We start from the raw sequence: 11,156 nt of genomic DNA, 5'->3' as shown, positions 1-11,156 counted from the left end.
AAACTATGGATAAGAAATAAGTAAATAATATGGGGAACAAAGGTTAAAATAAATTGAGTAGACTATAATACTAGTGGTCAATGAGAGAGAGGGGTAAAGGATATGGCATGTATGACTTTTTTCTTTTTTCTTTCTTTTGTTAGAGAAATGCAAATGTTCAAAAAACTGATCATGGTGATGAATGAACCACTATGTGAAGATATTCTGAGCCATTAATTGTCATCATGTCAAGAATGTTTGTATGTCAAAATGTTTGTATATTTGTTGTTTACAATAAGAATATATTTAAAAAATTTAAAAAAGAGCTTCCCAGTTGACTTGACTATTAGAAACTACTTAGAAGTAGTTTCAAAATATGAATAGCAATATGTCTAAAACTGAATTTACCCTTTTCACCCTCCTGCCCTCCCACTAAGCCTCCATTTATGACACTTACATTTTTCTTAGTTATTCAGGCTTGAAAGCTATAAGTAATCTTTAGTTTACCTCTATTTCTCTTCTACACCCAATCTGTTATTGTTTAATTGTCCTTCCTAAACATCTTGTCAGTGAGACGTGCTCCCCATTTTCATTGTGCTGACCTATTCAAAGCCCTCAATACCTTCTGCCTAAGAAATAGAAAATTTTTTAACAAGCCTACTCTACTCCAATTCTTTCTGTCCATCACTGCCAGATAAATCATCCCGAGAGATCACTTTCCTGATGTCATTTTTCTGTCCAAAATTTTTTAATGAGCGCCCTCTTCCCAGTGCCTAGTTGTTGAATCAGCAACAACAATCAGCATCATTAATTACCCTTCACTGACTCTGATTTGAAGAGAATGGAAATGGATGTCTATTTGGCCTGTCAGAGGCATCTTGTGGTGTAAATGTGGTGCCCACATTATTGTCTTCTATAAGTATTTGGCCAAAGAAAAAAAACAAAGAAAGAAAATATTTTCACATATATTTTGTGGCTTTCTCTCATAAAAGTCAGAACATCCCCAAAGTCTGAACCTTACAAGGCTCTGATGTGGTGCTTAACATTTTCCTTTTCCTCTTTTAAGATCTTTTCTCTGGTACCTTTCCTTATGTATTGGTCAATATGTCAAAGAGAACTTGAGTCAGAAACAGTAGTCTCCATATAAGGTGCTTCTTGGAGCAAAATATAGAAAATATTTTTTTTAATTGGCAAGCAAGTTTTCTTGATCAATCCATGCTTTTAAGAGTGAAAGCAGGGTGGGCAACGGTGGCTCAGTAGCAGAGTGTGGGAAATAGAAAAGGAGGAGGAAAGGGAATAAAAGAAAGGGAAGGAGGGGAGACAGAAAAAACAAGGGGGTGGGGAATGGAGAGAGAAAAGGAGGGAAGGAGCAAGAATGAGTAGGAGGAAGGAAACCACCTAAGGATATTATGCAATTGCTTCTTTTCTGATTGCTTCCTTTCTTTGAATATCTGAATTTCTCTTTCCAATAAGTCCAATTTTTAATAAAAAACAAGATTTTTTCTAAGTCAAGGGAAAAACAAGAAAAATTCACAGAAACAAAGGAAAAAGAAAAAAACATATGGTTTGCTTTAACTTTCATGCTTTCCTGGAAGACATTAAACAAAGATAGCTCTCTCTATTCAAATTTTTCCAGTTGAGAAAGGGGAATTAGAAAATTATATTTTGTGGTTTTCGCTCATAAAAGTCAGAACATCCCTAACATTTGAACCTTACATGGCTCAGATGTGCTTAACATTTTCCTTTTCCTCTTCTAAGACCTTTTTTCTGGTACCTTTCCTTATGTATTGGTCAATATGTCAAAGAGAATTTGAGTGAGAAACGGTAGTCTACATATAAGGTGCTTCTTGGAGCAAAATATAGAAAATATTTTTTTCATTGGCAAGCAAGTGTTCTTGATTAATCCGTGCTTGTAAGATTGAAAGCAGGGCGGGCAACAGTGGCTCAGTAGCAGAGCTTTCACCTGCCCTGCCAGGGACCCGACCCGCATTTGATTCCTGGTGCCTGCCCATGTGAAAAAAAAAAAAAAAAAGAGTGAAAGGAGAGACATGATTAAGACAATGGAATTAAAGTGATCAAAATATGCTTCAACAACAACAAATTTGTTTTAGAGAAGAAACAACAAGTAACAGCTACTGCCAATTTTAATAGCGAGCCTGGATCTTTGAGTCACCCTATAAAAATTCCTTTCGGAGGGAACCCTAATGTGAAGGAGTTAAGGTCTTTTAATTAAATTTAAAGATTTTTCTTACCCATGGGAAAGGGCATAATTAGCTGTTTTCGAACTGAAGATGCTTGAATCGGTAGATGATTGAATTTATTAAAAGACTTATTTTGGGGGACAGGGGTAAAAAGAGGTGATCGTTTATTCGAGATAGTGCATATAAATGAGGGGAGGGAGAAAACAGGCAATTACCAATAATCTTGGGCCCAAGATTATGGATCTTTACCTGGTGGCTCTTAGGAAAAGAATTAGGCAGCTCAGGACTTGAGTCTGTACTTTTTATTCCCATGAATGATCTCAATCTGAATGCCAAATAAATTACTACTAAAAATAGAGTGAAGTACTTACAGCAATAGAATGTACCAGCTGGATTGATGCCTGCTTCACAGATTAACTCTGATATGTTGGGCTTTGGTATGTTGCTGTGATGCTTCTGCAAGCATATATATCCAAATCTATGCACTAACAAGCTGTGCCCAGATAGGGCTCTACTGCATAAATACTTGGGTCATATGGTACTTCTATACGTTTGAATAAGGTTAAAGTCTCCTTTTAAAATGAAACAAGTCTCATGAATTCTCAGCGTGAAAATATTTCATTATTACATAACTTAAACATTTATACATGTAAAAGCTATACAAATAAATATATATTCTTATACTCATTAGTTTGCCTACAATTTTCTAAATAGCTAATAAATAGAACAATGAATAAAATTAAAATTAACAAAACTTAATTTAATGGGTTACATTATTTTGCTGAAAATGAATCTCGACTCAAAACCCAGATACGAATTACCTACTATGACAAATATTCTGTTGATTTTGTCATACCTAAATTATTACGTGTCTTGTGGTGATTTAATTCTCTATCGTTCTTTATTTGAACTACTGCAGAACTGACCTTTCTATTATAGGCTATGATGGCATTTGGCGTTCATTTTGCATTAATACATCATTTAAGTATTAAGCCAACCTTTGAAAATCTCTTATTGGTCCTGGATAATTAATGTAGTAATATTTATGACACTAAAACTGTAAACCGCACATCAACTCAGGTGCTGAAAATTCTGTGCTGCATGCTATGATATTTTGCACTCTTAACAGATACAGAAAATACTATTTCACTTCTCATTCATATGTATCAGCTACCACAAATGATGGTGAAGTAGGAGGAGGAGGAGGAGGAAGGAGGAGGAGAAGAAGAAAAAGAAGGAGAAGGGGATGGGAGAAGGGGATGGGAAAAGGAAGGAGAAGAAGGAGAAGGAGGAGGAAGAGGGGAAGAAAATGAAGTAAAATCCCTGGTCAAGAAAATTTCTTAAAACAACTTAAAGTTGAATTGTCAGCAATGAATCATATATCCAAAGAGCTACAATTCCAGGCTATATTAAAGCCATTAGAGAAGTACATGAATAGGATTTAAAGAGTTTGAAAGTAGTAGAATAATCTCATTGGAATGCAAAACAGTGCCCTCAAATTAAAAATAGGTACTACAACAACAACAAAATAGTGATGATGATAATGAAATTGTACTGATAATGTTGAGAACCTATCGGATTCTAGTCACTGGATAGTCGTAATCATATTTAATCTTCACACCAACATGATAAGAAAGTTATTATTTTCATCATTTTGTAGATAAGGTCATTGAACCCCAAAGCATACAACAACTAATGTTAGAGTTAGGATTGCAATGCAGGTAGAATGTCTCTAAAATGTGAACCCTGAGCTATGTTCCTACTCAGAAGAGTTGGAATTTGAATTGGACATTTTATTATAATTAACAACTATGAATAAGCACATATCATACATGGGACAGCCTTGGATGCCAAGCTAAAATGTATAAATGATAATATATTCTATGATGTTTAATAAATTGTGCACATATTATAAAACACTATTCATAGTAAAATATTATAATTTTAATATAGCTAATATTTGCCAGTTACTTTCCAATTTTATGCCTATATCAATTAATAAATTATCACAATCTTTGAGGCTAATACTTTTATCACTATTTTACAGATGAGGAACTGAGGTCAAAGAGTTATGATAAGCAAATTTGTTCAAGAGTACACAACTACAAGGTGATGGAGTCAGGTTTGAAACTCAGGCAACCTGGCTTCAGGTCTTGTATTATAAACCCCAGTGCTATACCACCTCCACATGTGCAATAGGAAAACATTAATTATCTAACTCTCCCTACTCAAAATGATTCAAAATGGACCCAGAAGTGGGCACAGAGATGGACCCAGGTACAGATTACACATGAGGGAATTTGGGTGTTTTCTGCAGTAGGATTAGCTACGGCAGTTGGGGCCTGAGCATGTGTATAGGCATCAGACATGGAAGAGAGGGGAGGCCTCCTGTCCTCTTTTGCTGTTGTTGAGTCAGCTGTGTTATTTACTTCAATGATAAATCAGTATCACTTTGTAAAAATCATCCACGTATTTTATTTCCAAATTTCTTTCCCTTGTGACACTTTTAGTTGGAGAATATGAAAGCTTCTTAAGAAAAATATATAAATATCTCTCTACTTACATCTCTTATAATATTTTTATTTAAAATAAGGGGCAGACATATGCCTTTTTGCTTGTTATTTCCTTCCAGGCTGCTAGGAAATGGGCTACTAGGAAAATTTTCCAGCATCACTGAAGAGTCCTGAAGCTACTCTTTGGAGGGGCAGGGAGGGTGTCACGGGTAGAGACAGTACCTAAGTAGGTCTGGAAGACCTTCTCATACAGCAGACCATGGCTATAATGCCTGAATGTGATTAATATTCTGTAATCTGAAAGAAAAGAAGCATAGTATATACAAAATGACATATTAATCAATTGTAAATAACAATATCAGTAAATTTGGTTTTTTGATATCTTACAGGTTCCCCAAACCACTGTTTCACAAATTTTGGTCTAATGTGTATGGGATTTCTTCATTTAATCTATGTTTATGGTCTACAGCAAGAAATAATGGTGGGATATTTCACAAGGGAACATAAAATTAAGGTATTATTTCTCCAAAATAAAGAAACTAATATGATAAAAGGTGAAAAACAAAATTACACTGATTAAATCATCCAAGTTTGGCATGAAACTTAAGTCTTGAATATTCTATTCTAAATTATCCTATTTGATAGTAAAAAAAATTGTAAATTCTAACCTTGAAGAATCATTAGGGAATTAGTGATTTATATATTTTACTTACATGACAGAAAGAAAGAAAAGTTTTTCCTCCACAAGTGTAGAAATCATATCTTATCAGTTCATATATATTTCTTTTACTCCTTTCTCATTATCACAAATACTCTCTACACCACCAGAATAAGAAAGTTACAACTTTAAATGTTCAGACAATTTGTTGGAACTTCCAAAACTCTTCTGAGATTAAAAATGAGTTATGAAAACTTCTATTTCTGGATAAAATTGAGTAGATCCTAGAAGAGATTTCCAATGGGGTTTAGCCCAGTATGAGAAAAAGAAATCTGGAAATTTTTAGCAGTTATGCAGGGCTGAAGGACTTCCAGTTTACTCATTAGAACATCTTCAAAATTCTGGTGCTGAGTGGAGCCTGGTTGGATGGGCCAAGCCTTCTAAAAGGAGAGTGAGGTTTTCGGAAACTCTATGGTACTTTGCCTTCCTGAAGCACATCAGTGGTCCATCTCTCAAATAAAATTTGATGTCTCATGGGGCAGAAGGCTAAAGAGCTTGGCTAGACACTCTGAAAGGCTGAGCTGCATTCTTTCAGGTTTTCAGGGCTGAGAAGATAGATATTCAAAAGACTCATAACACAAAGCCTATGAGGCACGTGCCTAGAACAGGAGTATACAATAATTAGACCGAGTCTTTCTAAACCTCATGCTCTTCCTGCAACCACGTGTTGACCCAGCTTAATCTCTTCTTTAATTGAGAAGGTCAGACCCTCACCCTATCTGCTTAACACAGGAAACTGAACCCTCTCCCTGATGAAATATAACATCAAAGAATATTCTAAGACTCTTTAGTGCATGAGTCCAAGCATCTATTTTTTAAAAAATCATTACAAATGAAATGAGGCAGGAAACATCACAGAAAAAGAAGAGAAACAATAACAACAGCAATCAAAAAGTTCCCATAGATGATATAATATTGGGGTTAGCACACAAGCACTTCAACATAGTTGGTTGGTAGGTTCATGGAAAGAAGGTACACAAAATAAATGGAAGGATAGAGAGTTTCAATATAAAATTGGAATCTATAAAATAACCAAATGGATATTCTATAATTGAGTAGTTTAAAAATTATCTTCAAGTAAGAAACACATTACATCAGTTTAATAGCAGATTACAGACATCAGGATTGGTGAAATGGAAACTGTATGAGGAAAAGAGACACATGGGCACATCCCAAAGGCTAATAATTGGATGGCTATAAAACACTTATAATTGGAGCTCCAAAAGGAGATAGAAGAGAGAATGGGGCAGAAATAATATTTGAAAATACAATGGTTGAATATTTTCCAAAACTGATAAAAGACCTCAACCCAAATAACTCCAGTGAGGAAAAAAATCACCTCTAAGGAGGGAAAACAGAAAACAAACAAACAAACAAAACATTTCAGAACATGAGGGTAATGCTACTGAATATCAAGGGCAAAAGGAAATCCAGAATGTGCAAAAGGAAAAAGACACATTACCTTTAAAGCAGCAACTGTAAGACTAGCAGCTTTCTTGACAGATTTGCTAAAAGCCAGAAACAGTAGAATAACATTTCTAATTGCTAAAGGAAAATAACCGCAAACTAAAACTTCTACATGCAATGATATTTTTTCAAAAATGAGGATAAAATTACACATTTTTTACATGCAAATCTAAGGGAAACTTTTTCTTGCCAGAAATTATGTATTAAGAAAATGAAGAATGATTCTTCAGGCAAATGGAAATTTATCCCAGTTGAAAATATAACAAGGCAGAGGAGAAAGAATCATTGAATGAATATTGACCATACAAAATATACTTGTAATGTCTTTTTAGTTAAACACATGTCAAACTAAAATACTAAACAACAATATTCAAAAGACAAGAGTGGGGGAGTGCAAGGGTAGTTCAGTGGTAGAATTCTCGCCCGCCATGCGGGAGACCAGGGTTCCAGTCCCAGTCCATGTACTTCCCAAAAAACAAACAAACAAAAATTCAACAAATGGTGCTGCAATAATGAGATACTCACATGGAAAAATAATGAAATGTGACCCCACCACACAGCATACAAAAAAAAGGGGGGCACGAGGGGATGAATGGGCTTAAAGGTCTTAAAGTTGTAGCAACATTATGTATGAACTATAAGTAATATTTGTATTTGATTTTTAATAAGTCAAGGATGAAATATTTACATCTGGGGTGTCTACTAATATATTTCCAAAAGAATGCAAAACTGGTGTGTTAATAGAAGTAAAATTGTTTTTTACCAGTCATATTTCATGCAATTGAGCAAATGCAAATACCAATAAGCATACTCAGCCCAATCAGATGCTTATTGGGTCTCAGTTTATCAACTATATGTTCAGCTGTACCTGGAAATAACAAAATATTAAAAAGCCAAGAAAATATGAGAAGATATCATTGGAATTATGTCTAAAAAGTAAGATATAATTGGCCATTTTGTAATGTATGTGGTGCTCTGGGAATAGAATCTCATCTTATCCTTTCAACAGAAAAGTCAACTTTCAAAGCTCAATTTCCAAATACACTTTCAAGAATTGATAACAAAAGTAAAGTGCTACCAGTATTCAGGATCTCAAATACATAACGAAAACAACAAAAATTGTACAATTTTAGTAAGGGGGCATGCTATTCTAGAGTGATGAATGAAATAGTCAAGAAATAGGTGCAACTTGAGGTTGGCCCAGAGGATGTGTATAACTGAATGAAACATTTCGTTTTTAGATTTAAAAAAATGTATTAAAAACTAAAGAAAGAAATGCATCTTCCTATAATTTCTGGTTGGAAACAAGAAATGAAATCTGATGCTAAGAGGAAAGATCTGAATTTGGACACAACAACTTCACTCACAATAATACCGGCTCTTAAAACTGGGAAGTTGGAATAGGATGAATGACATGGAACTGAAGATACCCTGTTTTGAATACAGACCTTTCAAGTGTTTCCTTTCATTTTATTCTTTGCCACAACTCCTGAATGCAAGATGGGAAATCTGCACAGATCCTTTCCCCTGAGAAGCAAGAACATGAGTTACTGGGTACCAATTTGCATAGTGAGGTGATTAAAAAAGTAAAAAAACCATGCAGAAGCCCTGAAGTTTCAGAGCTACTTCATGACAAAATGGCCCTGGATTCAAAGAAGATTTTAAGGGTTAATTTTCTCACTTGACCTCAGAGATAAAATCAAATTTTAAGCAGTGATAAATACTTCACATAAATAAGAAGGTATCCAATTGCACTTCAGTGCAATCATTTTTTAGTCTTGCCCTATAAACAACGCCACTGCTCATTATAGAATGGTTCAAGGTTATAATTTGCTATTTTAGCAAGGTATTTTTTATAAAAATTGTAAATGAAAGGAAGTGAGGGTTCTAACACCAGTCTCAGTAAATCACAGTTACAGCCAGATCCTTTCATTTGGACCATGAAGTTGTTATAAAAACATTACTATGTAGCTGTTGATAATTTATCTGGATTGCACACATAGTTCCTGGAAAGAGAGAAAATAATTATACGTACTTGCTTGGCAACTCCAAAATTCTGTGAAAAAAAAAAAAAAAAACACCATTAGTCCTTAATAATAAAACACAAATGTTATGATTCAATGGCGAGGATGATAAAATAAGTAGATGATTATCTAAGACCCCAATGGCTGGTAGGAATTTGGGAAATAAATCCAGAAGTAAGATGTACAGGCTGAATCAATTCCTCTAGGGAACCTATAACAATTTGAGCATAATTATGCAGTGAAGCATTAAGTGGTGGTTATGGAAATAACTAGAGTGTCCATTTTCAACATTTGGCTGTCTTTAAATGAAGCTTTCTCTGACACCAAATGTCTGGAAGACTCTGTGAAAAGTTTGGTATATTTTAAACTCAGTAACTTGACAAACAAATTTAATATACGCATCGTAACTCCATGGAAAGAGTTTTGTTCCTAAAACAAATCCTTGGTGGCTCTAAATCCCAAATATATATTTTTTGTTTTAGACCTTATCTGAAATTCTTAAATACACTTTCATTGTTTTTGAAGTAAAATGATCAATGAAATTGATAAAAAAAAATGACATTCTCTGAGGTATTGCTAACCAATTAACAAAAAAAAAGCACACAAAATGTTTCTTAAAAGTGGTATGACAGCACATCATTCTAAATTTGGTTACTCCCAGAGACTCCCAAGGGAAATTATTAAAAGTAATGACTCAATTATTATGTGGCCTCAAGTAAGTGAGTCATTAGGATATGTTTTAACCCAATACCTGTTACTCTCCTAATTTACTATATATTGTGAAGCTTTCCTACCTATCTGGAAGATCTATGGAGTGCAAGAGACAACTGTGGAAAAGCAGTCTTTAAAACATATTGCCCCATTTGGCCCTGAACCAAGGCCAGCAGTTTGATGGAGCTGTTGGTTTCAAGCAGGAGCCTAAAGAAATGTCTTCTTATGGTCTGTTGGCCACTGCAGAACTTTGGAAATGTTATGGTCAATTCATTAGAAAGAAACATCATTGCTGACAAATGTGACCTAATATTTATTTGTAGCTTATTTAAAAGTTGGGAATCTAAAATATAAGGATCTTTGACTTTTTCATTATAATTATAATGCACTTAAAGTTATCACCACTAAACACTGTAGAAAGATTTTCCATCCAAAACAAACAAACAAAAAACATGTTGTCCCAGACCTAGAAGTCCAATTCTCTATTAATTCAGGACTTATTCGGAGAAAGTTAATCCAGTATGCTTACATCCCAATTTTAAATATCCCGTAACAAAATATCACAAACCACATGTGATAAATTACAAAATAGCAAAATAGGAATTCTTTGGCGGTTACTCTGTTACCTCTGATTGTCCTGGAAATTCTAAGAGAATTCCTATTCTAGATGCTGTCAATGGTTACCAAAGAAATGGGCTCGAGTGCCAGTGGAACTCCAGAAGACTAAGGGAGTGACCATTTGAAGGAGAAACAATAACAGAAGTCGAGTCCAAGAATAGACTCTGAGGAAGTGTCCTGTTGCAGTCAGAGAACAGTGAGATCCCCTGAAGTGCTACGCCTGCCTTGAGCTAAATACCAGACCAAGTGGGGCCCTGACAACTAAGAAAATCTGCATTTGTATCACCATTCTTTTATCCAAAGAGCATTCCATTCTAGATTCCCAAGGAGAGATGAATAATAGAGCTACCCCAATTTCCCAATCTGTGTAGCCCATCAACTCGAATTTATAGTGTAATATAATTTGTTATTAATTTTCCAAATAATGAATTATTGATTCAATGACCAAAAATAGATCTCCCAAGTGCTTAACATACTCCAAAGGAGTAACGTGTTATGCTGTAGGAAAGTAGAATTTCTTTCTAAATCAGTGTGATACACAGACTTCCGTATTTTGTGTTTATACTACGTGAGCTGAAAGCCCTATGCTGTAATTCACAGATGCCATCTTTGTAAATAAAGGAAAGAGTCTCCAATCAATTCTTGCTAATATACACTTATGAGAAGCAGATGGCTCAGTTAGCAACACAGAATAACAGAGGGGACAATGGCCCATATTCAACAGCCCCCTAACTAAAGGGCTGAGCAATGTGGAGTGAGGCTCATTGGTGACAGGCTTACTACTTAGAGGGCAGATAGTTTCCTCATTATTTGTGATGCCAACTAAAATGCAGGTGACCTGGAAGAGTCAGAGATCACTTCCTGTCTGCACATTATTCTTCTCTGCAATTCCACCCCATTTCAGTGTGCCACGCCTTGCAAGCTG

General features: G+C 34.9%; 1 long non-coding RNA gene and 1 other non-coding gene across 2 annotated transcripts; one reads left to right on the top strand and one right to left on the bottom strand.

Annotated features, from left to right (window-relative positions):
- Nucleotides 1-4,754: 4,754 nt before the first annotated feature.
- LOC143655138 (uncharacterized) lies at nt 4,755-10,228 on the bottom strand. Its single transcript, XR_013162059.1, has 4 exons — nt 10,143-10,228; nt 8,914-8,934; nt 8,327-8,405; nt 4,755-4,990 (listed from the first exon to the last, which is right to left on the bottom strand). It is a non-coding gene; the product is annotated as an uncharacterized LOC143655138 (long non-coding RNA).
- On the top strand, nt 9,766-9,902 carry LOC143656657 (small nucleolar RNA SNORA2/SNORA34 family). The gene has a single exon (XR_013162563.1). It is a non-coding gene; the product is annotated as a small nucleolar RNA SNORA2/SNORA34 family (small nucleolar RNA).
- Nucleotides 10,229-11,156: the final 928 nt, after the last annotated feature.

The sequence above is a fragment of the Tamandua tetradactyla genome, chromosome 14 (genome assembly GCF_023851605.1).
Source record: "Tamandua tetradactyla isolate mTamTet1 chromosome 14, mTamTet1.pri, whole genome shotgun sequence".
Classification (NCBI taxonomy): Eukaryota; Metazoa; Chordata; class Mammalia; order Pilosa; family Myrmecophagidae; genus Tamandua; species Tamandua tetradactyla.
Note: the sequence above shows the minus strand (reverse complement) of the source record. Positions and strands in the feature narration are given on the sequence as shown.